The sequence below is a fragment of the Hylobates moloch genome, unplaced genomic scaffold (assembly GCF_009828535.3).
Source record: "Hylobates moloch isolate HMO894 unplaced genomic scaffold, HMol_V3 SCAFFOLD_11, whole genome shotgun sequence".
Classification (NCBI taxonomy): Eukaryota; Metazoa; Chordata; class Mammalia; order Primates; family Hylobatidae; genus Hylobates; species Hylobates moloch.
In genome coordinates, this window is record NW_026652286.1 from 31,743,640 (window position 1) to 31,771,071 (window position 27,432).

The 27,432-nt window shown below is 45.2% G+C and overlaps 1 long non-coding RNA gene across 1 annotated transcript; it reads right to left on the bottom strand.

Moving 5' to 3' along the window:
- Positions 1–11,012: 11,012 nt before the first annotated feature.
- LOC131384580 (uncharacterized) lies at positions 11,013–24,525 on the bottom strand. Its single transcript, XR_009215576.1, has 3 exons — positions 24,388–24,525; positions 23,574–23,672; positions 11,013–12,138 (listed from the first exon to the last, which is right to left on the bottom strand). It is a non-coding gene; the product is annotated as an uncharacterized LOC131384580 (long non-coding RNA).
- Positions 24,526–27,432: the final 2,907 nt, after the last annotated feature.

Below are 27,432 nucleotides of genomic sequence, written 5' to 3' on the forward strand. Positions count from 1 at the left end.
AGGTGTGGTCATATGACTACCTTCTGCCCAGTGGGACTGAGGGAAAGGCATGTGAACAATTTCTGGATTATGTTGTGAAGGGACAGAGCAAGCCCTTGTTTCTGCAGCCTGCTTCCTGGAACACGGAGGTGGTGGCAGCCGTTTGGACCATATGGTGAGGGTAACACCCAAGCAATGGCAGAGCAACAGATGAAAGAGTCCTGAGCCACCGACCACATGGAGCCGTGACATCAGGCCTGGGTTTCTTGTTACATGAGAGAGAAATGCATTTCCACTTTATTTAAGCTACTTATTAAGCTATTTATTTGGAGGTTTTGTAACAGGAGTTGAATCACTATTCCACTTAATGCAGATTGGAGCTGTTGGTCTCTTGACCATCTCCAATGCTCAAGGGAGGCTGCTGAGTCAGAGAACAGAAAAGGTCCTGGAATGGAGGATAACGATGCTGCCAGTAAGCATCCTCTTACCTTTCGCCAGAACATCCCCCACATCTAGCCGCTCACAGAAGCCTCACAGTGTGCGTTACAGATGAGGCTCTGAAAGTGACAGAGCCCAGAACTCGGGTGTGTGATTCCTAATCCGACCCTCTTCCTCCCATGGCAGGGCTTCCTGTCCATCTATTAATATGTGAAGTGTGTGTGTGTGTGTGTGTGTGTGTGTGTGTGTGTGTGTTGTAGAGAGGGGAGGAGAGCTGTAATTCTACTCCAGTCTTCAAATGAGGACTTTACAGTAGCTGGCTGGGGCCCTTTCAGCAACAGTGGGAGGATCACACTTGCTGAAGCCAGCCGACTGCCTGTGACCCTCTGTCCTGAAGGCTCTGCCCTCTGAGATTTCTCAGAACCAAAGCTGACCCTGGGCCCCAGAGACACCTTCAGGAAAATGAAGTTTTCCAAAAGGGAATGCGTGGTACGATTCTGCAGGGAACATGTCTAGGGACCTAGCAGTGGCTGGGATTTCTAGGAAAGAGTAGATGGACACAGTCATCTAAGAGGCCAATTCTTCCTTCACTTGCAAAATGGTGATACCACCACCTACTTCACTGGGTTCCTGTGGAAATTAAAGGAGTAATGCATGTCGGGGTGCTCTGTAAAGTAAGTGCTCTCCAAATGCTCGTGAAGTTAATGAATAAGAATAGAAAATAAAGGGCTTGCCTCAATGAAATTAATTTTTGTGTAATTACAAAGGATGCGGTCCCCTTCAAGCATCCTGGCTGCTTTATGTGTCTGGACAGCATCCAAGGAGTGTGGGGTGGAAGGTGGGAACTTGGGGCCTTCAGCTTGCTGTGTGCCCTGAAATGAATCATTGAGCTCCTCTTAGTTTTTTCTCATCTGCAAGAATCAACTGCGATACTGGATCCACTCTGAGGTGATCATTAAAACAAATCTGCTAGAATACTTAATTCTCTTTATATGTTGTCTGAATTGTCAGGTTTTTTCCTCTTCCTATTTAGAATTTTTATATCTCTTTTCATGAGTGAAATTGGCCAGCAATTTTCTTTTCCTGCTGCTCTCCTGTCGTTTTGGTAACAATATTATACTTCATACAGTGAGTTAGGGAATGTGGCAAACTGCCGAGTGATCTTCCAGCTCTACTCTCTACAGTTTCCTGGACACAACTGCATAGCCAGAGACTGCATTTTTCAGCCTGCATTGAGCTGAATGTGACCCATCTATATGATTATCACCAGTGAAATGTGAGTTTAAATAAAATTGCGGACCTTGGACTCTTTCTCCTGCAACCTGGCTGACAAATGTGTCCATGACCAAGGTTCAACCATGCAGATGAGGACAATATCCTAAGGAATGATCAAGCAATGAAATGGAAGACAGGGAATTTGCTGAATAACTTTGTGCATCAACCAGTTACTGGATAGAAAGTATTAACTACATCCATTGATTAGATTGTTCAAATTTCCATATTCTTTGTAAATTTTTATCTGCTTGTTATATCAATACTTAAATATGGTGAACTCTTCCACAATGAATTTTTCATTTTGTCTGTTTACAATAAGTTTAAAGCTATTTTATTCATTCAGTGTAAGTCAGTAGCCTTTATAATTTCCTAGAAATTGAACATATTATTTTAATGTAATGGGGGCTCCAGTGTTTTCTGTTTTAAAGCATATGTTTTATATTAATATAGCTACCCCAGGTTTATTTAGTTAACCTTGATCAATAACCTTGGTCAATTTTTTCCCTTCTTTTACTTTCAATCTTTTTGTGTTCTTATGTTTTAGATATATCTCTTTTAAACAGCATATGGCTATATTTTTAATCCAGTCTGGTACTCTGTAGTTTAATGGGTGACATTAGGTTTTTTATATTTGTTATGATTTTTTATTTTATTTTATTTTTTTGGTTTCTTACAAGAGCTTACACTGAACTCTTTGCCTTGTATTCTGTACTAGCTGCTTCTCTTGCTTTTTAAAAAATTGCTTTTTAACAGTCATTGTTGGTTTAACTTGTCATTTCTACATTTTTTAAGTTATACATTTAGTTTCTATTTTAGTTATTGCATTTGCTTTTTACCTTGTATGCTTAATATCATTACATGATATATTAAATCGTATATTAAATATTTCCCCTCAATAGTAAAAGAAGCAACACAAGAATGTTGAAACGTTTTAATTACAGTCACGTTTTTCCTGACTTACATGGTATTGTCATTGAGTATTGTGGGTCTATCCTTTTTAACCTCATAAACAGTCATGTGTTACTTAACGATGGGAATATGTTCTAAAAAATGTGTCCTTAGGTGATTTTGTAGCTGTGGGAATATCATAGAATGTACTCACACCAACCTAGATTATATAGCACACTGAGGCTATCTGGCACAGCCTATTGCTCCTAGTCTATAAACCTGTACAGAATGTTACTGTACTGAATACTGTAGGCAACTATGGCACAATGATAGCTATTTGTGTATATAAATGTAGAAAAGGTACAATAAAAATGCAGCATTATAATCTTATGGAACCAACATCCTATAAGCAGTCCATTGTTGACCAAATTGTTGCTCTGCAGCTATATTATACATTCTCATATTGCTATGGTTGTTGCTACTATTATATTTTCTATTGAGACAATGTCTGGTTTACATTTACCCACATGTTTACCAATTTCTTTATTTTTTATTGCACTTCTTATGAGATCATCATCTCTCTTTCTGAAGTTCATTTTTAGAAATTCTTTTAGTGAAGGTCAGCTTATTGTAAACTCACTTTTTATTTATCTGAAATGTCTATTTTGTCCTCATCCTTGAAAGATAGTTCCTTTAGCTAGTTATTATTTTTTGCAGAATATAATATTCTAATATTCTATATTAGAATTCTATATTAGAATATTGTATTCTACTATATATAATATTCTACTATATTCTGGCTTCCATTACTACTGAGAACTTTGCTTTCAATCTAATTGTATTCCTTTGGGGCTGATTGCCTTTTCTCTCTGGCTGCTTTTAAAATATTCTCTTTGCTGTTGGTTTTTCTGCATGCTTACTACAATATTATAGGTACAGATTTATCTGTTTAGTTTTGCCTTGTATATTTATGGCTCTGTATCTATAGATTTACACATTTTCATCTGGAAAAATTCTGGAAATCTTCTTATTCATTACTCCTTTGAATATTGACTCTCTGATTTCTTACTGTGCCTTCTCATTTTATTCTTCACATCACTTACCCTCCGTATTTTCCATTTCCCTGTATGAACTACATTCTCATAAATTTCTTCAGCTCTATCTTCCAGATCACTAACTCTCTATTCAATTGTCTCTAATCTGCTGTTTTATTTACTACATTTTTAACAATGTTGTTTTCATTTCTAAAAGTTTTATGTTACTCATTTTTGTATGTTTGTTTATTTCTGACTGTTTCTTGTTCCTTGTACATTTTTAGCTCCATATTTTCATTATCTCTTTAATATAGGACTATTTTAATGTTAATAGCATGTTTATTATAAATCCAGTATTCTAAGCTTTTGCAGGCACAAATCTGTTTGTCATTCTGTTGGCTCTTGCCTATTCCATATGTGTTTGGTAATTTCTATTGTGAGCTCATTTTGAAATGATTTTATTTAAGAATCTTGTCAGAGGTTTTTTTTTCATAAATGATTGATATATATGTCTGCCGTCAGCCATGGAGGTCTAGAAATCTGGATCCATTTTAGTTCCCTTCAAAGTCCCCCTGGTTGAAGTTGAAGTCTTGGACTCAGGTCTCTGACCTTGCTTTCCACACATGGATTAATCTCTTTATCACAGCATTGGCATTTTCCCTCAGAAAACTCTGCCTTTTACATGTGAATTTCAGTTTGCTGATCTTTTTTCTGGCCACATTTGGCCATGGAAATTTCTCTTACTTTCTAGGGAGCCCAGGAATGCATTAAGAATTCTGTTTATAGTAATTTGTGCAGGATCCAGTGGGAGGGCTTTTCAGAGTTTATCGTCACCTTACTGCCAGGCACAGAAATAGTACACAAAAATCTATACTTTAACTGAGCCCCTTTAATAGGAACAGGGCAGGACAGATCTGCCAGGGCATTTGGACCATGAGGGCTGGGGACAAGGCAGGATCCTGGATGCTGAGGTGATTCAGATGTGGGTCTTCCTGAGGGGACAGAGGCACTTCCTGGGTGAGGTCAACATTGAAGGAAGGATCAGATGGCAGGCTTGGATCAGATGGTCCTAAAGACGAAGGAGCAGAAGGTAGGACATGCCATGAGGGGTTTGCATCCCTGGAACTGGGCCAAGACAGTGGGGCTTCATGGCAATGGAGCTATTCTTCTTGGGGATCAGCTTTCTGCACAGTCCTGGGTGGAATACTTGGTTTACTGAGGCAGAGACCACCCAAAAGAATGTGCTTCTATGGATATGGAAGAGACCAACCCAGTGTCTTTCTACTGGGCATTTCAGTAACCTGTGGGCATTCCAAGTCAGTGCATCAAGATTGCAGAAGAGAATGAGGTCAGCAGGGGCTGGAAGTCACACTAGACTTAATTCCTACACACCTTCACACAAGCTGCTCCCTCTGCCTGGGATGACCTTTCCTCTATTTTTACTCTGATGGACTCCTAGATATCCTTCAAGGTCCAGCTCAGTGGCAACTCTTCAGTGGAGACTTCTCTAATGGTCCCAGGGATTTGGTGGTTCTCTCTTCGGTGACCCACAACACTTACTACATCCCTCTCTTATGGGACTTTTCACGATGACTACAATGTATCTTCTGCGCCTCCAACTTCATCCCTGGGCTCCTGGGCAGAACCAGTCTTGCCTTCCCTCTTCTCTCCACAGGACTACTCATTTCTGGTTTTCATATTTGAGACTTGTGCATGGCTGTGTTGTGAACTCCAGCACCAAGGATGCTAGAGAGCCCTGCAACCTGAGCTGCAGCCAATGGATTCAGTGTCCTCAATCCAAATTCTCAAGGAAAACTTATGTTCTAGCCAGCTTGCCACAAGAGCTGTCGTTTCTGGACCAGACGCCAGAGAAAAGAGGGTGTTGTTAATCTGGCACTCAAGTGGCAGTGCAGGACAGTATTGGGGGTAGCCTCAGAGCAGGGTGTGGTCAGGGAGGCCACAGTGGACATTCCTAGTTGACAGAGGCACCACATGAGAGCCAGGGCCCCACGCTAGGAGAGGACAGTGGAGCACAATGCAACATTTCAGCTCTCTCCTTGGGCTTCCCAGGGCAGCCTACAGGACCCAGGAGCTGAGCGGCTGGCCTGAGTGGACCCAGGTCAGGGAGGAAAGCCTGCAGGTTCTGTGTTCAGCAGGGCTCCATCTTGGCCTCTCTGCAGCCCACCTGCACCCACTTTCTAGAGACTAAGTTCTAGTTCTCAGAGAGCAGCTGTGGAGGCGACACCATGACTTGTCACAGAAGCATGCCCCGACACTGGCCACAGCCCAGGGCTGTCCTAATCCAGATGTGTCACAGATGTCCTGCTGAGCTACTGGCCTCAGAGCAGCTGAAGATGCTAATGCAGCTAGCCCTGACTCTGGGCCCTCATCCTGAAGCACTTGAGTCTCTTCAGATCCAACTCCTGCTTATTGGGAGCTACCTGGGGCAGGCCATGCACTGCCTGATGTTTAGACACTCACCTGTGGTGTTTATGAGGGTGGTGGTCATTTCCATCATTCAGATGGGCAGACCGAAACCCAGGTGGGGAAGGGGTTATCTGAGACCACAGAGCTCATAAGTGACAGCACTGTGATTTGGAGAGTCTCAGGCCCACAGGTTCTGCATTCGAGTCCCACACTGCCTCTGAAAGGTGAGAACCCGAGGCTTTCAACCCTTGGCAATTACCCTTTTCAGCTCTTTTCTGTTCATTCATTAAAAAGCACATGTTTACTGAGCATGGACTATGTGCTAGACATAGGAATTGTGCAAGACACAAAGGTAAATCAAATGTGAAACTTGCTTTTACATTGCTCGCAATCTACTATTTGCCAAGGTTACAAAGGAAATGCTGAAAATCTTTAAGACCCTTTGAGTAGACCCAAGCGCTCATTCATATAGAACAAACCTGTTGCCTCTTCAGTGGCTCTGTAACAGCTCCGTGTTACCCATAGGCTCAAGTCCAGACTCCTTCCCGAGGCTCTCAGGCCCCCACCTCCCTGTCAAGCCTCTTCTTTGGTCATTCTCTCCCTTCCTTCAGCCATGCCACATGACTGTTTGTTCCCTGAAGATGACTGCTCCTTCTCTTCTCTCTGCCTTAACACCTGCATTTCCTGGAATGCCTTTCCTTCCCGATAACCCCCTCTGTCCTCGTGAAGAGCTCAGACATGCTCTCCTCTGTGAGGACACCACTGCTGTCACCTTCTAAAGACAGAAAGCCACTCTCCCCTCTGATGCATCGCCACACCCTGCAAAGCAACTGCTGTGGGTGAAATGGTGGATTCCCAAAAGACACACCCACTCAGAACCTGTCAATGCAACCTTATTGTGAAAAGGGGTCTTGGTAGATAATATTAAGTTAAGGATCTTGAGTTTCAATCATCTTGGATTAGGGTAGGCCCAAGATCCAAAGAGAAAAGGCAGAAGGAGATTTAACAGACACGGAGGGGAAGTCCAGGTGAAGACGGAGACAGAAGTCAGAGATGGAGACAGAGAGATGGCAGCGACCCGTCTACAAATCAGAGGATGCCAAGGATTGCTGATGGAAACCAGAAGCTAGGAGAGAGGCATGGAACTGATTGTTTCTCAGAGTTTCCAGAAGGAACCAGCCCTGCCAATGCCTTGATTTCAGACTTCTGGCCTCCAGAAGTGTGAGTGAATAAATTTCTTTTGTGTGAAACCACCAAGTTTGTGGTAATTTCTTATGGCTGCCTTAGAAAATGAATAGAACATTGTCTGAACAGCACTGCACTCATTCATTCACAGACCTGTCCCATCTGCTGGGTTGTGAGCACATCTTTGTACCCAGCCCAGCAGTCCATGACACACACTTGGTGCTTAATAAAAGTTCATTGCACTGAATTGCCAAAGGAAATTTTTCTGTAAGAAGTAATTGAAAAGGGATCTGCTTCATGAAGTCTAACTTTGCCAAGTAATAAATGAAATGGCCTGTTAGCATTGGCCTATGGGGACGAACTAGATTTGGTGGGTCAATTAATAAATCATCAAATGCCTCTGGCCCTGAGTCCACATCCAGATAGATGAGTGATGCTTGCTCCTCATTAAAGGATTTTAAGAACACAAGTCCATTTGGGAAAAGGAGGAGGCGTGTCCTACAGAAGCCATTTTTCCATGGGCCACGTGCGTGTCAGCCATGGGATGGGTTTAAGTATTTACACAAAGAAGTGGTTCCTCAGGAGGCTGAGTCCTAGGGCAGTGGAGGTTTGTTACAGGGCTTGGGAGCTTGGCGGATGCCTGTAGTTCTGTCCCCAGCATCTTGCACATTTCTTCTGTTAAATGATTCTTGGAATTTTCTTTGGGAAATCATTTCTCCTCGGATTTCAGCTCTGTTGTTTGGATGGGGATAAAACTGCCCCCAGCCTAAACTACTCAACACAATGCATTCCTGAGGCCATGGTGATTGGTTTAGGGGTGGGCACATGACTCACACAGGGCCAATGAGATGAAAGACACCTTTGATGAGAATTCTGGGACAAAGGTCTGTGCTTTTTCTCTTTGGCTATAAAGCCGGATGCCTCCAGGTTAGAGCTATTGCTCAGGTTGTCAACTGAGATGTCTCAAAAAAAAGGGCTGAAAGACAGAAAAATGAGTTCTGATGAAATGGTTTGAGCTCCAGTCAAGCTGAAGCTAAAACTACCCCCCACCCCCCGCCCCCAGACTTTTAGCTTTGTGAGCCAGTTAATTCTCTTTTCTTATTGTAGCTTGGGTTGGGGTTTCTTACATGTGTAACCAACAGTTAGAGTTCTGACTCTCATAAGGGTGATATGGTGGGTCCAATTCTGAAAATATCTAGGCAAGTAAAATAGCTTCGTATGGTGACATGGTATGGGCTTTCTAGTTGGGGAGTCTTGAATTCAAATTCCAACTCTATCCAGCTGTGTGACCTTGAAGAAAATATTTAATTTTTCTGAGCCTTATAATTTCTTATCTATGAAACAGAAACAGTACCTGTCTCTGGGGTTTATGTATACTAGAGATAGCACATGCAAGTCACTTGGCATGGTAACTGGCCAAATTCACCTTCTGTACATGGTTCCTTAAGAGGGGCATCACTCCTTTCTTTGCCCACTCTGACAATACCTATTATCCTCTGGACTTTTCGGTTGTCCTCTGTATTAGTCAGGGTTCTCCAGAGAGACAGAAGTAATATAATAGATGTATATATGAAAAGGAGTTTGTTACAGAGAATTGACTCACATGATCACAATTCCCATGATAGGCCGTCTGCAAGCTGAGGAGGTAGGAAGCGAGTTGTGGCTCAGTCCGAGTCCAAAAACCTCAAAAGTAAGGAAGCCAACAGTGTAGCCTTTAGTCTGTTGCCAAAGGCCTGAGAGCCCCCAGCAAACTACTAGTATAAGTCCAAGAGTCCAAAGGCTGAAGAGCCTGGAGTCTAATGTCCAAGGGCAGGAAGTATCTAGCATGAGAGAAAGATGAAAGCCAGAAGACTCAGCAAGCCAGTTTATCCCTCCTTCTTCTGTCTGCTTTGTTCTAGCTGCACTGGCAGCCGATTGGATGGTGCCCACTTGCACTGAGGGAGAGTGGGTCATCCTCTCCCAATCCACTGACTCATATGTCAATCTCCTCTGGCAACACTCTCACAGACACACCCAGAAACAATAATTTACCAGTTATCTAGGCATCCTTCAATCAAGTTTACATCTAATATTAACCATCACATCCTCAGAGGCATTTCTACATTTTTTGATTTGAGACATAACAGATCATTTTTATTAGGTTGTTTACCTTTAATTATAAAGGCAATAAATGCTCATTGAAGAAAATAGGAAAATTTAGAAATGGGAAGAAATAAAAATCATCCTATGACTAACAGTTAATCATATTTGCCATATTTAATACTTAGGTTGTTTATAACACAAGTTTTTGGTTTGACAGAGGTTATACCTCCCACTTCCCTTGGTATGAGGTATTCAAAGGTTACTGAGGTGGTCATGAAGAAATCAGCATAAGAATTATGAAGTTTACTGAGAGAGGAAGAAAGGATGGAGAAGCTGACCATATTCCATTTTGAAGGCTTCTGGAGATGATACCAACGAGATTACGGGGAGGAAGGGACACTGTATTAGATTCTGCTGCAAATTTCAGAGACCCAAATAAGCGGTAGCTTAAAATAATAAAAAAGGAGGAGGAGGAAGAGAAAGTGTTATTTTGCTCTCAGGCAGTTCACATGGCCTCACACAGATGTGCACTGCCCCTGTCCATGGCTGTGACAGCATCTTAGGTGGATGGTTCTAGGGAGAGGAAAGGATGAAACAGTGGGCCTCTCAAGCATGATTGGCACCAACTTGGGCCTAGTAAGCAATGCATGGCTGGTGAGGCATTTCTGCTCCTCTTAAGCAACTCCTAGCTCATGCCTCTCCATCTCTAGAATATGGTCCTCATTCTCATGATTCAAATGGCAACTAAAGCTTTACACAGCATATCTGCATTCCAGAAAACAAGATGGAGGAAGGGATAAATAAACAGGGCAAAGGGTATATCCCAGCTTCCTTTTAAGAAAGGTTTAGGGAAGCTGTAACCCTTTTGCTTGCATCCCATTGGCCAGAACTTATCCTGCCTGCCTGCAGGGGAGTATGAGAGATGTAGTCTTTCTTCAGGATACTAAAATACAGAAGTTACATTACCATGGAGGAAAGGGGAACCCCACCAGGGCAAGGGATGACTGGTCTGTTGGCCATCGCTGCTCATTACAGCTGATACTGCCCTGGGGAAAGGTCGTGGGGCACAGTGTGAGGCTGGCTCAGGAGCCTCTCCTGACCACCCAGCCCAGCCCTAAGAATTTTCTTTGGGATTAATCTCTCTGCTAGTGACAGTAAAGAGCCCAGGCCCAAGTTGGTGGCAATCACGATTGAGAGGCCCACTCTTTCATCCTTTCCTCTCCCTAGAACCATCTATCTAAGATGCTATCACAGCCATGGACAGGGGCAGCGTAGGTCTGTGTGAGGCCATGTGAAACTGCCTGTTTCTAATAACAACTCTGTGAGGCTGCAAACTGCCCTTGTTCTCCACTTCTTTCTCCTTGGATGGCCCTGGGGACAATGTTGGGGCAGGCAGTGGTGGTTAGCAGAGTGATCTGGCCAAGGCTTCCCCTGAATGGGCTGCAAGTGAGTCTCTGGCTACTGCAAACACTGATACGTTAGCTCAAGATGACACACAGTGAGAAGGATGACCAGGGCTGAATTATGTGTGTGAACATCCCTGGGAGTGCAATTCTTCCTGACCCAGGATAGGAAGTGAAGGACAATCTCACAGTGGCAAGATGGGAGTGTGGGTTATGTTAATGGGGTTATTAGGAGAAATGTAATGGTGTGAAGAACATACTGTGTATACATGAAAGAAACGATTTTCCAGCATAGTTCATGTATTGTTCTTTTACAATTTAATATATGCAAATGTTTTCTCTTATAATCTGAAAATAGTGAGTTTCCTTTAGGGGTCCATATCTTATTTATCTTTCTTTATATATATATATATTTTAAATTATACTTTAAGTTCTAGGGTACATGTGCACAACGTGCAGGTTTGTTACATACGTATACATATAAGACAGATGCCTATTTCAGTGCCTGGCATATGGGAACTAATGAACATGTATTTATTGAACTGACCTGACATTGTCATCTAATCATCACCTATATATCTCACAGAATTTTTGTGCTATAATTTATTTAACCATTTCCCCTTTTTAAAGATATTAGATTATATATTATTTGTACAACATTTTGCTAATATAGAAAACACTATGAAGGACATTTTTGTACAAAAGCTTTCTATCTTTAAGATGATTTTATTTGTGTAGATTAACAAAAGGAGGATTCCCAGGCCAAAGCATAGATGAAACAAACTTTCTCAGAGCTACCTGGATCTTAGGAGGAAAGACCAATGGGAGGAAGGAAGGGGAGGAAGAATTTTCCTAATGGAACTTAATTTTTACCATAAAGAGAGAGAGAGAAAGAGATTCAGAGTAACCTGACAGTCTCATACTCTGCATCACCTAAAAATATTATCCTCTTAATTTTATGAGAAATAAGATTACATCAAACATATACTTAGAGCATTGGCAGGGTTTGCTTGCCACACCTATAACCTTGTTCTTGGTCCACTAGCATGGTGTGGAGAAGAGACTGAGCTGAGCGCTAGCTCTCAAGTGTGATCCTCTCCCTGCTTGGCAAAGGGCAGGGTGTGCACATGCAAATAGAATCAAATTAGTATCTAATGACTCCTACAAGACAAACTCTCTGAGGAAACTCTTAAGCTGGGCATGGGGTTGCTTTGTCATTCACTGGTTTTGGCCTTGTACTCTGATTCAGCTTGATGGATGGAAAATCCCAGAATGTCTGCCTTTGAGTGATCTGTAGTTGGCTGAATACCCAGAGGATGGAGCTCTCACCGTGTTGCTTAGTAATCTCTCTTCCTAGCTCTGTGATGTACTTCTGTCATCAGGTCTCATCTGATTAATTCCGGGTCACAATTCATTGTCCCTTCTGCCTGGAGACAAGTAAAAGCAGTGTGGGTTCCACATGAAACCATGAAACCATGAAGGCTTTTTTTTTTTTTTTTTTTTAATAAGACAGGGCCTCACTCTGTCACCCAAGCTAGAGTGGAATGGCACAATCTCGGCTGACTGCAACCTCAACCTCCAGGGTTCAAGGGATTCTCCCACCTCAGCCTCCTGAGTAGCTGGGACTACAGACGTGTGTCACCACACCCAGCTAATTTTTGTACTTTTAATAGAGATGGGGTTTCACCATGTTGGCCAGGCTAGTCTTGAACTCCTCACCTCAAGTGATCCACCCGCCTCGGCCTCCCAAAATTTGGACTTACAGGCATGAGCCACCGTGCCCAGCCTCAACCACAAAGGTCTTCTGAAGCAACATTGAATCCACTGCATTCAGTGGGTCAGAGGAGGCTTTTGAAATGTCTCACTGCCAGGGACTCACGGCTCATGCTTACTCTGCAAAAACTTGAACCTATCTTGAACAATGGGCTCTTCCCCAGTCCCTACCCACCCACATTCACTTATTAATCAACTATTTAATACAATGTCCCAGGCAGTGTGCTAGGGTGGACAGAAGGGTTTTGAGAATCAGTGATTAAGCCAACATCATTAAGTACCTACTCCCAGCTGGGTGCTGGAGGAATAAAGAGGAAGAAGAGCAATAATTTGCCTTCAAACTCTGACAACCTGGCAGAGGAGCAAACATGAGAATAAAAAAGAACACTTGGGTATTCTCAGACCTCTGATGATGGAACGGACCCAGGATAACCCACAGGAGGGGTAGCTATTTAAGTCATGGGATGGTGGAGGAGAGGGGTTAAGAGGGCTCCATCAAGAAAAGGATACGCAAGCTGTGTCTTTTTTTTTGAGACGGAGTCTTGCTCTGTCGCCCAGGCTGGAGTGCATTGGCACGATCTTGGCTCATGCAAACTCTGCCTCCCAGGTTCACGCCATTCTCCTGCCTCAGCCTCCCGAGTAGCTGGGACTACAGGCGCCCGCCACCATGCCTGGCTAATTTTTCCTATTTTTTCGTAGAGACGGGATTTCACCGTGTTAGCCAGGATGGTCTCGATCTCCTGACCTTGTGATCTGCCCGCCTCAACCTCCCAAAGTGCTGGGATTACAGGCATGAGCCACCGCACCCGGCCATCAAGTTGGGTCTTGAAGGAGGAGCTGGTGTTTATTGCATGGATGGGTAGGAGGAAGAGGAGGGAATTGAATGGCAGAGTGAGCAGCCTAGGTGAGTTTTGTAGCATTTGTGGGGTGTGGGAGTGATGCAGATGGGATATGAGGAAAGAAAAGAAAGGAGGGGTGGATGCTGGGAAGACTGAAGAGGGTCGTCTGGGCCAGACTAGGAATTGGGAGAGGCAGGAGCAGTAGGAATGAGACTTGGCCACCCTCGCCTATGTTCTGAGTCAGTGGAAGCTTTGTAGCACCTTGTTAAGCTCTCACAAAGAAGAGGAGTTGTGATATGAAGGGGTCCCCTAGAGCCAGTGCTGCCAGCTCAGGAAAACCAGGAGGCTGGGTTCCTGGCTTTGGACATGACGGCTGCAAAAGGACGTCGGGGCTGTGAGGTCAGCTGGTAGGGCAGGGGGAAGGGATAGTTCTTGTGGTCTGAGGGACTAATGGGGTGTCCAGGGAGCTGTAGGTAAGTCCAGGAATGGAGGTCTATGGGGTCTTCTGCTTTGTAGAAGCCAAGACAAGCCCACAAAAGGGATAATCCCATCCCCATCAGCCTCACCCCACCTGGCCAGCCTTTTGGATTTAAAGGGCCCCTGCCAGTGCCTGACTGAGCTCCTTCACTCTAGCAGGGACTATTAAATGTGGACTTTGGACCTGGGTTTGAATTCTAGTACTATGGTCTCAGTCTTCTCATCTATAAAATGGGAATAGCATTAATATCAGCTTCAAAGTGCTGTGATAATTAAGTGGTTAAATGGTAGGTGCCTGGAAGACTCAGGGTCCTGGTCTCAGAGGGGTGGGCAGAAGGCTGGGAGCAAAGCTGACTGCCTAGGAGTCAGCAACAGCCACATCCCTTTTCCTGCCCCATCCGCCCTCGAGGGCCAGCCTGTGAGGAGCTGGCAGTGCCAGGGCCCTGAGTGCTGCGGGCTGTGCTGATTGAACGGCCTCCTTCACTAATCAGGCTACTGCTGTGGAGTGCAGTAGCGGGGCCTGGAATGCACTCTACTAATCAGTGTGCATTCTTAACTGTTGCAGTTGAATATTTTAACTAGAGCTCTCCTCCCCTGGGCTGATTGAGGCACAATCCCTCTCTGCCTGGGATAGGGGTTGCCAGGGCAGAGGGCCAGGAAGCAGAAGAGACAGGCTTGTGTTTTAGGATTCTAGGCAGGAAAGTGAGTTCCTGATGGGTAATGCATTCACCCATTTCCTTTTAACTCAGACATCCAAGTGGCCAGTCACTCTGTTTGGGTCTATTACCTGCAGGTAGGTAGCTAGTTATCTATTCATCCATCTACCCACCCATCCATCCATCCACCCACCCATCCATCCATCCATCCACCCATCCATCCATCCATCCACCCTCCCATCCAGCTATCCATCCACCCACCCAACCATCCATCTATTTATTTTCCTCCCTCCCTCCATTCCTTCCTTTCTTCCATTCTCCAGGTTCTTATGGCCCCTCTTCCTTTACCATTCAAATGTGATGCCAGAGCCTTCACCCTGCCTGACCAGAGGGCATCTCGGTCCGACTTTCTGAAGCTTTCTGGGGAGTGTTGGCCTGCAGCCATTGCTGCTCGACACCTCTGTCTGTGAGCTATAGGCCTGGGCTTTTTCCGCATGCTCTCTCACTGTCCCTGCTTCTGTGGACCCTTCCCTTTTCTCCCCGTGTTTGCCCCAAGTATGGACACAGGAGCCTCCTTTACTCTCCAAGTCTCCAGTGACACAAAGTTGTCATGAGTCATGGATAGTATTGAGGATATTCTAAGAGAATGGCGACACAGAGAAGGAAAACTTAAAATTACACCTTTTATGACAAAGTTCCCAAGGCCTACTATTTATGGCCCATCACAAGGAGCCCTTTCACCTCCTTTTCCAGGTCCTAGTGGCCTCCATCTCCAGGCAGCGGCCAAGGAGGGGCACTACTGCTTCCACTCAACTCAGGGTCTTCTCTTATCTGGGCCCAAAGCCATGGAACCTCTACCTTCCTACTCATCAGGAAGAAGAAAACAGAACAAAAATGAAAAACTGCCACTCTTTTAATATTAAAAAAAAAAAATTAACAGCCTGACGCAGTGGCTCACGCCTGTAATCCCAGCACTTTGGGAGTCTGAGGTGGGCAAATCACTTAAGGTCAGGAGTTCAAGACCAGTCTGGCCGACATGGTGAAACCCCGTCTCTACTAAAAGTACAAAAATTAGCTGGGTATGGTGGCGGGCACCTGTAATCCCAGCTACTCAGGAGGCTGAGGCAGAAGAATGGCTTGAACCCAGCAGATGGAGGTTGCAGTGAGCCGAGATCACGCCACTGCACTCCAGCCTGGGTTACATGAGGGAGACTCTGCCTCAAAATAAATAAATACATACATACATACATACATACATACAATTAAGGTACGAATACATACACGCCCTTATTCATAGGGCAGACTCTTAAGTTTGGCCCTGAATTTCCTTAACATGCACTTTTACAGTATGCCTGCAGCCTTGCCTTTATAAAACTGAGAGGCCAGTTATAGTTTTCTTTCTCCCAAGAAAAGAGCAGTCTTTCCCCAAGAAGAATTTCCCAAGTCTCTCTAGTTTACAAAACTGACTGGATCTTCTTGCTTTTATCCTGGTATATACTCATGCTTTTATGTGTACTCCAATGTAGTCATCTTTTATTTTTTAATTTAGACAAACAGTTGTTTATTGTGTATCTTTTAAGGCCCAGGCTCTGAGCTGGACACTGACGATACAGCTGTAAATAAAAGAGATGCCTGTGTCTTCCTGGTGCTAACAGTAGAGTGGAAGAGGAGATAAAAAATGAATGTATAATACACAATCAACAGAAATAAGTGCTAGAAGGGGAAAAGACATCTGAGCAGGCTTCTATATACCTATTTGTTTATTCATTTGTCTATTTTTGGTCATTCATTCCTCCCTCCAGTCATCAGCAAATACTGACTGAACACTTGCAATCTTTCTGACACTATGCCAGGCGCTGGAGACCAAAATATAAAAATCGCCTTGACCATTTCTTCAAAGTACATACAGCTTGGTAGGTGGAAGGAAACAGATACATAGTTAACAATAGTGCAGAGAAGCTGAAACTAGAACAGAAAGATGGTTGTCAATCAGTGGAAACTAGAGGACAAAATAGCCACTGTGTTTGGAAGCCTAGAGAAAGGCTTCCTGGAGGAGGTGTCATTTGATCAGGACCTGAAGGATGGACAGGGGTTTGCCAGGTGAATAGGAAGGTACTGGCATTGCAGAATGACAGAAGAGCAAGCAGTGAGATCTGGGTGCTAAATAGAATGGGGTGGAGTTGCTAGTGGCCAGAGAGTGTGTGCAGGGAAGAGGGGAAGTGGCAGATGAGGCCTGCAGTTTTCCAGGCTCTTAGAAAACTCCCCTGGAGAAGAGCTTGACAGCTACACCTGCAAAAGGGGCATCAGAAAGGGGCCAGAGCTGTAGAAGACATCAGGCAGGAGAGGAAAAGGCTGGCTTTATGGAGAGGAAGAATGGAACAATTTTGGCGGCATTTGGAGGCCCCCAACCTCTGTACTTGATACCTGCTGGGGTGTGTTTGGCTTCTATATGAGAAGCCTGTTGCTGCAGAGTAAATTCTCCCTGGTTGCCTGCACTTACCTCCCAGTGTGTTAATGAGTGCAGAGCTTCAGCAGATGCCAGAGCCTGTTATTTAGTATTTGTCGAGTGGAGCTGCAAGGCTAGGTGGAGGCACTGTCAGTTAAGAGACAAGGAGTCTCCCGCCAGGCCTGGCACCTGGTTCTGCTAGACCAGCCATAAGCCTGGGGAAGAGAGAACTCAGTGACGAGAGAAGGCAAGGAGCTCAGTTTAAGAGGAAAGTGAACATGTGCACCGAAGACCAGGGAAGGAAGTGTTCTGAATATGGCAAACTGGTTCCCAGGATTCTTGGGAACACCCAGGGGAGTAGCTTCTGTGGCAAGATGGTAGCGTGAAGTATTAACTTTTGCATTTTGACCCTAGGACCTTCCCTCTTCTGGGTGGCTAGACATGAAAGAATGCTTCCTAGGCATTTTTTTTTCCACCTGAAAAGAGATTAAAGCAAAGCAAAACAAAAATTTTCCTTGTGCTGGAAAAGAAACAGCTGGAGCACATATTAGAGTAGCATCTAGGCTGCTGAAACAAAGAGGGTTAAAAATAAAGTGTCATTAAAAAGATGGAGGTTATCTTATTCTAACTTAACAATCATCAAGTGAGCATCGCCATCCAGGTCAGCAGGTGGTTCTACTCCACAAGAACTCTCAGGCACCTAGGTTCCCTCCATCCTGATGCTCCTTTAGAATGATAACCCATAGGGCCAAAAGTGCATTACAAACACATCCATGTTCCAGCTAAAGGGAAGAGGAAGAGTGCATTGGTAGATTATATATTATTTAATATATTTTAACTTCCTTCTGATTCAGCTTAACAGGTTGGGTAAACTTCCCTGCTCTAGCTCTATATCTAGGCCTGAAGAGGTATCATGAGTTTCTGTTTGATCCTTTGGAAGCTTCTGACCTCAGACATGAGCAAAACCTGCCCAAGGTAGCTGCTATTTCTGGAGCTGTGGTGCTAGAATGAAACATGTGGAACTGACCTGAACTCAACCCCTAACCAGGAACATAGCAGCTACTCAAAAGCCTGCAGACCTGTGAATAAGCAATAGATACTTGTGTTTATTTGCTTCTGAGTTTTGAGTGATTTTATGCAGTATTATTACAGCAATAGCTGATTGATACAAAGTACAAATTGAGGGCAAGCAATTTTCATTTAAGCAAGCATGAGTGAAAAATAATTTTCTTTCATCTTTTACTAATCATATGACCACAAATAGCTGCAAGGGAAGCTGAAAAATAGAGTCTGTAGTTCAACAATCATATGCCCAGTTTAAGAGAAGATAATATAGATGGATGGCAAATACACATACGAATTAAACCTGCAATGAGATGTTACTACTCTACCACTAGGATGGCTAAAATTAAAAAGGCTGATCGCTCCACATGTTGGTGAGAATATAAAGCAACTAGAATTCTCATACGCCACTTGTGGGAATGTAAAATGTATAGTCATTTCAAACAGTATCTTGGCCGTTTCTTTCAAGGATAAACATACAGCTACTGCATGACCTAGACAATCTACTTCTACATATTTACCCAAGAGAAGGAAGCATATGTCTACTTGTATATAAATATAGCAACTTTATTTGTAATAGCCCTGTCTTAGTCCATTTGGACTGCTGTAACAAAATATACTAAACTGAGTGGCTTACAAATGACAAAAATTTATTTCTCACAGTTCTGGAGGCTGGGAAGTCCAAGATCAAGGCACCAGCAGATTCAGCGTCTGGTGTGGGCTCTCTGCTTCAAAGACCATACTTCTTGTTCCATCCTCACATGGTGGAAGGGGGTGAATGCTGTGTATCCTTATATAAGGGTACTAATCCCATTCATGATGGTGGAGCTTTCATAACCTAATCCCTTTCTAAAGGTCCCATCTCTTAATACTATTGCATTGGGGATTAAGTTTCAACATTTGAATTTGAACATTCAAACCACAGCAAGCTCCAAACTGGAAACAATTCAAGTTTTCCTTCAACAAGTGGATGAATAAAGCAAATTGTGGTATATTCACATAATGGAATACTACTCCATGATAAAAAAGAATGAACTGTTGGTATATGCAACAAGAGGGACGAACTTCAAAATAATTATGGTGAGTGTACCAAAAAGAGTACATATTGCGTGGTTCCAATTATATAAGATGTTAGAAAATTCAATCCAATGTCTAGTAACAAAAAAGCATATTAGTGACTTCCTGGGCATGAGGGAGGCTGAGGAGAAGTGAAGAACTACAAAAGGGCAGAAAGACACTTCTGGAGTGATGGCTATGATCACTGTTTTGATTATGGTAGTAGTTTCATGGATGTGTCCATGCATCCAACTCATCAAATTGTGTACTTTATTGTATATGTGCAGATTGTTGTATGTAATTAATACTTCAATAAAGTTGTAAAACAAAACAAACAAACAAACAAAAAGCTCTTTCTATGAAAGGAGCAGAGAGTAGATTTTGGCAGACAATGGACATTCTACCAAACAGGGGAGAGGAGGTATTTGGATGCTGGTGGAGGGGATTTCTGAAAATAATCTGGGGTCCTCCATGGGGCCAATTCTTCCCCTTTCAGATAGGGTTAGAGATCAGAGAGTAGGAAAGAACTGTGCCCCATCCTGCATAGATCCCTTAGAGGCAGAAGCAGTATTCCACTTATTCCAGAGAAGCAAGAGCAAAGATGACATACCCCACTAGGAAAGAGGACAGTGATCGCAGCCACCAAGAGCTTGAGACAGCCTCTCTGTCTTCTCCTGCCCCACTATGACTAGGAAACAAGCAGGTTTGTAACAGCTCCAAAAGGGTATCTTAATTGAGGTCCTCCAAGAAGTAGATGCCAAAATAAGAGGCAGTAGTGAACTGCACCTTGAACCCTCATTTCCCTGGAGCCTAAGCTCACAGCATTCAGCTTTAGAGTTTGGGGGCGGGTGCTCAGATGGGTGGAGCAAGAAGAGGAGGCTCACCTGTGTTGTGCACTTGTGTCAAGACTCTCAACACCTAATTAGGGTCCCTCTTATGCTGAGGCAGACAGAGAAAGGCTTGCCAGACCTGTTTCTTTACTCCTATTGTGGGAAAGGTGCTCCGCCATACCCCTTTATTCTAGGTCACTTGCTTTGGCCAATGGTATGGGAACAAATGCGATGCCTGCAGAAGCTTCACAAGCTCTGTACACTAGGGCTTGCTCTCTTGCCACCTTGCTCCTTGCTCTTTTATAGTCTCATGAGAACATGCCCAGATTAACCTGCTGGAGGGACACGAGAGACAGAGACAGGAAGAGTAGATCACAGTAATTCCAGCTGAGGGGTAGACCAGTCAGGCCCCTGCAAATCACTAACTCACTGCAGATGCATAAGTGAAGTCAGCCCAAATCATCCCAGTCTGACCCAGATCTTCAAAAATGTCTAGCCAACCCATAGCTTGATAAGAAATAATAGATGGGTGTTGTTTTAGGTCACTACATTTTGGGGTGGTTTGTTACAAACCACAGCTAACTGTTACGGTGTCCAAACTTCTGGGCCACACCCCTGTCTTGATTCATCCACTCAACTGTCAATACAGTCGTCCTCTTTTATCCTCGGGTGTTGTGTCCCAAGACCACAGTGGATGCTTGAAACCAAGGACAGTTCCAAACCCTGTATATATAGAGAGATTGTCCCCAACTTACAATTGTTCAACTTAGGATTTTTCAACTTGACCATAGTGTGAAAGTGATATACAGTCAGTAGAAACTGTAACCCTATCTTAAGTAGAGGAGCATCTGTTTTATTTTTCCCCACACATACATACACATCTATAATGAAGTTTAATTTCTAAAGTAGGACCAGTTAGAAATGAACAATAACCAGTAATACAATGGAAAAATTATAATATACTGTGATAAAATTATGTGAATATGCTCTCTGTCGCTCTTAAAATTCTTGTTGTATTGTACTCACCTATTTTCAGACCATGGTTGACCATGAATAACTGAAACCTTGGATAGCAAACCTGGAGATAAGACAAGACTATTGTACTTATTCTAACCAATGCTCTCCCTTGTCTTGGCCTGGTCCTGAACTTCTGAACAGCAGGGATCAGAAAAGACCTGGCCCCACTTGCACCCCTCTTCCTCCTCTCGGTTAAGGTGGGGGCCAGCTGGCTCAATGTGCCCCACTCCAAAGGAAGCCAGCATCATGAAGAAGCAGGGAAGTGGCAGGGACGCAATTCCACTCAGGGAAACGAGAAACTTGATTACTACTCAACATTTGCAGTACCCAGATACTGTAATTAAGAGAAAAGGTCAATAGGTTAAATAAGTAACTTAATCAGAAAATTATGCAAAGTGCCACAAATCAAACATATTACACAGCCCTTGAGATCGATACGGTATGCAAATCGATCACCCAAGATCAGGACAATTCAGAAACTGGAAGGTACAACTCAATCAAGGGGGTTCAGGAAACCCAGACTGAGCTGGAGAATGCTGGGGGCCTGGCACTAGAAGTAGGGGGCAGACACCAACACTCCTGGGGAGCACGAGCTGCAAGGGAGGTGCAGTCTCTTCTTAGGCTCCAGAAGAGTCCAAGGGCCATGAGTTTCTCATCTGTAGAAGGGGGACTGCAATATAGTGAACAGTACGGGTCAGGGCCTGTGGGCCTAGCTTGAGTCCTACCTCTGCCTCTGCCTAACTGTGTGGTTTGGGGCAAGCCACTTAACCTTCTCCTGGTCTTCATTCATACAACAGAGAAACACACACCAGCCTTTCAAGTTATTTTGTGTGTGTGTGTGTGTGTGTGTGTGTGTGTGTGTGTGTGTATGCGAGAGAGAGAGAGAGAGAGAGAAGGAGTGAGAGAGACAGGGAGAGAGCTAGGAGTGTGTGGATTTGCGGCCATGGGTCCAGTGAGGATCCCTTCCTCTCTGCCACTTGCCTTTCTTCTCACAAAGCCCTGCAGCTAGGACACTTGATCAGTGCCCTTTAAATTTAGAACAGTGGCTTTCCACTGAGGTTGGTATTTGGCATATCTGGAGATATTTTGGGTGTTATAACCAGTGGGGTGGGGGTGTGCTACTGACATCTAGTGGGTAGAGGCCAGGGATGCTCCTCTACAATCTGTAATGTACAGGGCAGCTCCCACAACAAATAATTGGCCAGCCCAAAACGTCAGAGGTGCTGAGGTTGAGAAATTCTGAGTTAGGAGGATTGGATAGCTTGCGAGAGAAAGAGGAGGGTGGCTGAGGCAGCCAGAGCATAAAAGGTGGTAGGAGCCCTCTGCGGTGATCACAGAAGCTACTGACACTGCCTGTCAGGGCTTCAGGAATCCCTGAGGGATCCCTAACTCATGCTGACCTTCAGTGGAACTTCCCGGGAGACCCAGTGAGAGGAAAAAGCACACTCAAAGAAGAGAGAGTTTGCTCACCGCAGTCCTGCCTGCTGGGGCGCAAGAAGGCATTTCCCGGCCTAGAGACTCAGGCCTGGCCTGGCCCCAGTAAGGGGGAGGCCACAGCGGGGAGACTGCCCTGGTCTGGCATTCCCTCGCAGCCTGAAGGAATGTTGGTATAAATGGACCCTTATTTGGGCTTGTTTTTATCCCCCTAGGAGTGGTGCAGCTGCCTGTCTTTTCCCAGGCTTTCCTGCTGCTCAAGAGGGGGAAGTGGAACCTTGGGGACCATTGTAGGCCTGGTGTGGAGGGAAGAGCATCTGCCCTTCACCTAGGCTACAGAGGGGAAGGCTTGGGGGCCCTGTCTCTCTGCAGGGGCCTGTGCTGCTGCTAGGGGTCTGTGGAAAGGAAGAGGTGGGTGTTTGCCTCTGAAACTTCCTCTGGGCACTCAGGTCCCCTGAGGGAGTTTTCCACCTGGGGGTAGAGGGTTGAGCTAGGAGTCTCTGTGGGACCTTGAGAGGACAGAAAGCTGGAGGAGACCAATTAAGGCTTCTTTGGGGCAGAAAGCAGGGTACATGCTGGGCACAGAGTCTATGGGGCGGGGAGGGCAGTTCTCTTCCTCCCAAGGAAGCTGCCAGTGTCTTGAGTCTCATCCTGTCAGGTCTTGAGACCCAGGGCCTCTGAGGTCAGAGGATGTCACTGAAGACCGAGGCCATGCCTCAAGCCATGGGGTTTACGGCTGGAGAAAAGAGCAAAAGGGATGGTCAGCACCCATCAGGCATCTGCCCCTTTATCTCCTTTCTCAGGACTGTCAACAGTCATCTCAGGCATGGAAACTTCCCTTTCCTAGTTCTCCGGTCACATACAATTGGAACCATCATGAAGTCCTCCCTAGTTGAGCATTGGGAGAAACTAAGGCCCATAAATGTTTAAGGTCTTGGCCAAGGCCATATAGTGAATTAATGGCAGAGCCAAAAATGGACCCTGGGTCTCCTGACATGAGTCTAACACCAGAGTGTGGCAATTTCATGGCTGTCCCTGCTCATGAAAAACACCCTTCCAGAAAGGCCTGTATTCGTTATCTACTGCAGTGTGACAAATCACCCCAAGCATGTATTATCATCACACAATTTCTGTGGGTCAAGAAGCCAGGCACAGCTTAGCTGTGTCCTCCCAAGGTTTCGAGGTCTCTCACAAGGATGCTGTCGAGGTATCAGCCAGGGCTGCAGTCATCGTCAACCTGACTCTGGGGAATCTGCTTCAGAGCTCACTCACATGGCTGTTGACAGATCTTAGGTCCTCGCTGGCTGCTGGCCAGAGACATCAGTTCCCTGCCAAGAGGGCCTCTCTAGAGGAAATCTTGCAACATGGCATCTGGCTTCCCTCAGAGAGAGAGGTGGAGAGAGTGAGATCAAGTAAGACAGGGTGAGCAAGATACAAGCAGAATCTTTGGGTAACCTAATCTTGGAGTGACAGTCCGTCATTTTTGCCATGTTCTATTTGTTAGAAGTGAGTCTCTAGGTCCAGCCCACACTCGAGGGGAGGGGATTACTAGGGCACAGATTCCAGGAGGCAGTGATCACTAGGGGCCTTTATAGAGACTGCCTGCCACAGACATCAACCCAGTGGTGGAAAAGGAGGCCCATGGCCTGAGGTGTGCATTTGGCTTCTCCCCTTCTTGAAGTAGTTCATTCACTTCCAGACTCTTAGGGGAAATCCCAATAAAGAAGACGATTTAAAGGGAGCTGGAGTGGGAGCGGATTCCCTTCTTCCCTCCATGGCTCCAACTTCACATCCAAAATCTCAGCCTAGATGAAGTCCAAGTTTCTTTCTAGTTGTACCACTTTGATTTAAACTCATCAAACACAGGCAGAAGCATTTGGTTGTGGGTCAGAAATGTCAGGTTCTAGTCCTAGTTTTAGGAATTCTAGGCGTCACTTCGTTCACAAATTTTCTCCTCTATACAAGCAGGAGCCCAAGCTAGGCGATTTCTGACTGCACGTTCTCCTGTGCTGAAACTTTCTCCTACTCAAGGGACAGAAAACTCCCACATGCCTGCCTTCCCTCTGCCCTTCATGGAATTTCACACCTGGAAGAAGCCTGTGTGTAGGGGAGGGGTTGTTGAATTCCTCGAGGTGTCTGGAGAAAGAGCGAGAGGGAGCCAAAGAGGAAGAGGGGCGGGAGCATTAGCAGCCCTGGCGCTCCACCAACATGGCGCCCCGCGACTGCCGGAACTAGTCATAGCGCCTGGGCCCCCAGGAAGTCAGGGAGGGACCATGGCAGGAGCGAGGCAGCCTGGACAGTTAAAAGTGGGATGGCCCATTTGGGAGCCTGGGCCTCTGTCCCTGATGGGGGCCTTACAGAAGGCAGATGGCTGTCCAAGATGACCACCTCCGGGGATCTGGTTCTTTGAGCCTCACTTCCGACCTCTGCCTCTGCCCAGGGTGAGCCTTTCCTGCTCTAATTCCTCACCCACATTTTGCCCTGCACTCACCCTCGGCCTCGGGGCTCCACACCAGCCCCATGGCCGGAGTCAGTGTGTCTACAGACTTTGGGGGACGGTGTCACCCAGTGCTGGGAGGGTGTGGGTCCCAGCTCCGCAGGCTGCTGGCCAGTAGCAGGGAGGAGGCAGTGAAAGCCACTGCATATGTCTCAAATTCATTTCTAATTCACTTTCCTTCTGAAGTGGTTTTGAGGAAGTGCGATATCTGAAAAGGCAGCTAATGTAGGTCCTGTAAATAGTACATCCGCGGCTGTAATGGAGGGGGAGAGAGAGAGAGAGAGAGCAAAAGATGGATTAAGTGCCCACCGTGGGCCTGGAAAAAAAATCCTTTTGATCTCTCCCCACAGCACAATGCCCTATTACCTTGTTGGCTTGCATCAGCCAGAGAGAGCATGTTTCTTATTGTGATTGCTGCAAATTGGTACCTGTTTCCCGGAGAGTAGCTTTCCCCTGAATTAAGTAGAGCACCCGGCTCCATCCTGGGTGATAAGGACCTCCTATTAGTGGGTAATGTCAGCACTGAGCCGCCTCCTGTCTGCCTTGCCTGCCTTGGGGACCCTGAAGCTGGCCTTACTGTCTCTGAGCGCAACCCCACAAGCACAGGTGCAGCCAAAGAGCTCCTCCATGGTGGTCTCATCTTTCCTACCCTACTGATGGCTGTGTTGGACCACAGAGCTGCTTGGGTAGAGGTAGTGCTGAGCTTTGAACTCACTGCTTTTCCCCAGCCTTGGGCTTTCTAGATCCTCTCTTTTATTTAATCAGTTCATTAGATAGATATTTATTGAGCACCTGCTATGTTCCAGCATTTGGATGAGTGCTGGGGACACAGCAGAGAATGACACAAAGTTCCTGCCATCACTGGGCCGGCATAGTCAAGTACCACCATCATGCACTTGTCTATCCCCAAACCTGGGGACACCCAGGACTCCCTCTTCCTCAACATCTGCATCCAATTGGTCCCCAAGTCTCCCCCAGCCCATGAGTCTCTCTCTCTTTGTCATTGTAAGTATAAAAATTTATTTCTTCTACTTCTTTCTCACTTTCCTGGTCCAAGCCCCAGCACCTCTCACTCAGCCTCCTGCATTAGCCTCCTGAATTAGTCTTCTATTTGCTGCTGTTACAAATTACCCAAAACTTGGAGGCTTAAAACAACACAAATTTTTATATTATAGTTCAATAGCTCAGAAGTCTGAAAGGGGTCTCACTGGGCTAAAATCAAGCTGTCAGCAGGGATACATTCCTTTCCGGAGGATCCAGAGGGGATTCAATTTCCTTACCTTTTCCAATTTCTAGAGGCTTCCCGCATTTCTCAGCTCGTAGTGTCCTTCGTTCCTCTTCAAAGCCAGCAATGCTCATCCGGTCCTTCTCATCTGACATCACTCTGACCACCTCTTCTGCTTCTCACTTCCACTCTCTGGGTTTCTTGTGATTACACTAGGCCTGTCTGGGTAATTCATCCAGGACAATATCTCTATTTTAAAGTCAGCTGACTAGTAACCTCAATTCCATCTGCATCCCCCTTATTCCATCTTGCATCTCCTTTGCCACATAACCTAACACATTCACAGGTCTGGGAATTAGAATGTGGACATCTCTGGGGAGGTGTTACTTTGCCAGTCCTATCTCTAAGTGGTCTGCCTGCCTCCATTCTTGTTCCCTTGTAATCCCTTCTCTAAGCAGCAGACAGCAGTCTCTTTTTAAAACACAAGTCAAATAATATCATTCTCCTGCCTAAAACTCTGTCACTGTTCTTAGAACAAGATGCAAGTTCATTACCTTGGTTGACAGACCTTTCCCATATCCCAGCCTCATCGCCTGCCTCTCTTGTCTTAGATCACCAAGCCCCTGTGGCACTGGGATCCCTGTAGGCATGAGCCTGCTGAGCTCCTGCCCATTCCCCGCTCTGTGCAGGGCCTTGGTGCAGGCTGTTCCCCCTATCTCACATGCTTTTCTTCTGGCTCCTATGTTTTCAGTCTCAGCTTAAATGTCTCCTTTGAGAGAGGACTCCCCTCACCTTGGTCTCAAATCAGTGCACCCATTACTGTCTCACACTGCACCGTCACAACCCTAATCACAATCTGTAATTATTCAATGACTTCCTTCCCATTGCCGGTCTCCCCCACCCGGGTCTGTGAAAACCGTGATGGCAGGAACCTGACTTCCCTGTCTGCACAGTGGGATGCGAACAAATATTTATTGAATGGTTGACTAATGATGCTCACCATATATTATTGAGTGAAAAAAAGCAAGATACAGAGTATGTATAACTCTTAAGTAAGAAAAGCACCCTCTACATATGCATAGTCACATACCTTTGTGCAAATAGAAGGTTCAGGAAGGACCAAATTCATGGCAGTGTTGACCTCTGGGCAGAGGAGTAGATTGGGGAGGACAGGAAGGTGACTTTCTCTTTTTTACTTCATATACTTTTGCTTGAATAACACTTTTTAAAGGGGAAAAAATCAAACCAAAGATTTTTCTTCCACATGAATATGATCAAATGCCGTATAAACCAGACAACAATATACTTTAAAAAGTTATGCCTCTTGAATGCCTCCCAGACATGTCTTTTGTATCTGCGCTGGCCTCAGCAGTGCTCACGTGGCTCTGCATGACTCCCAGAATGGGCTC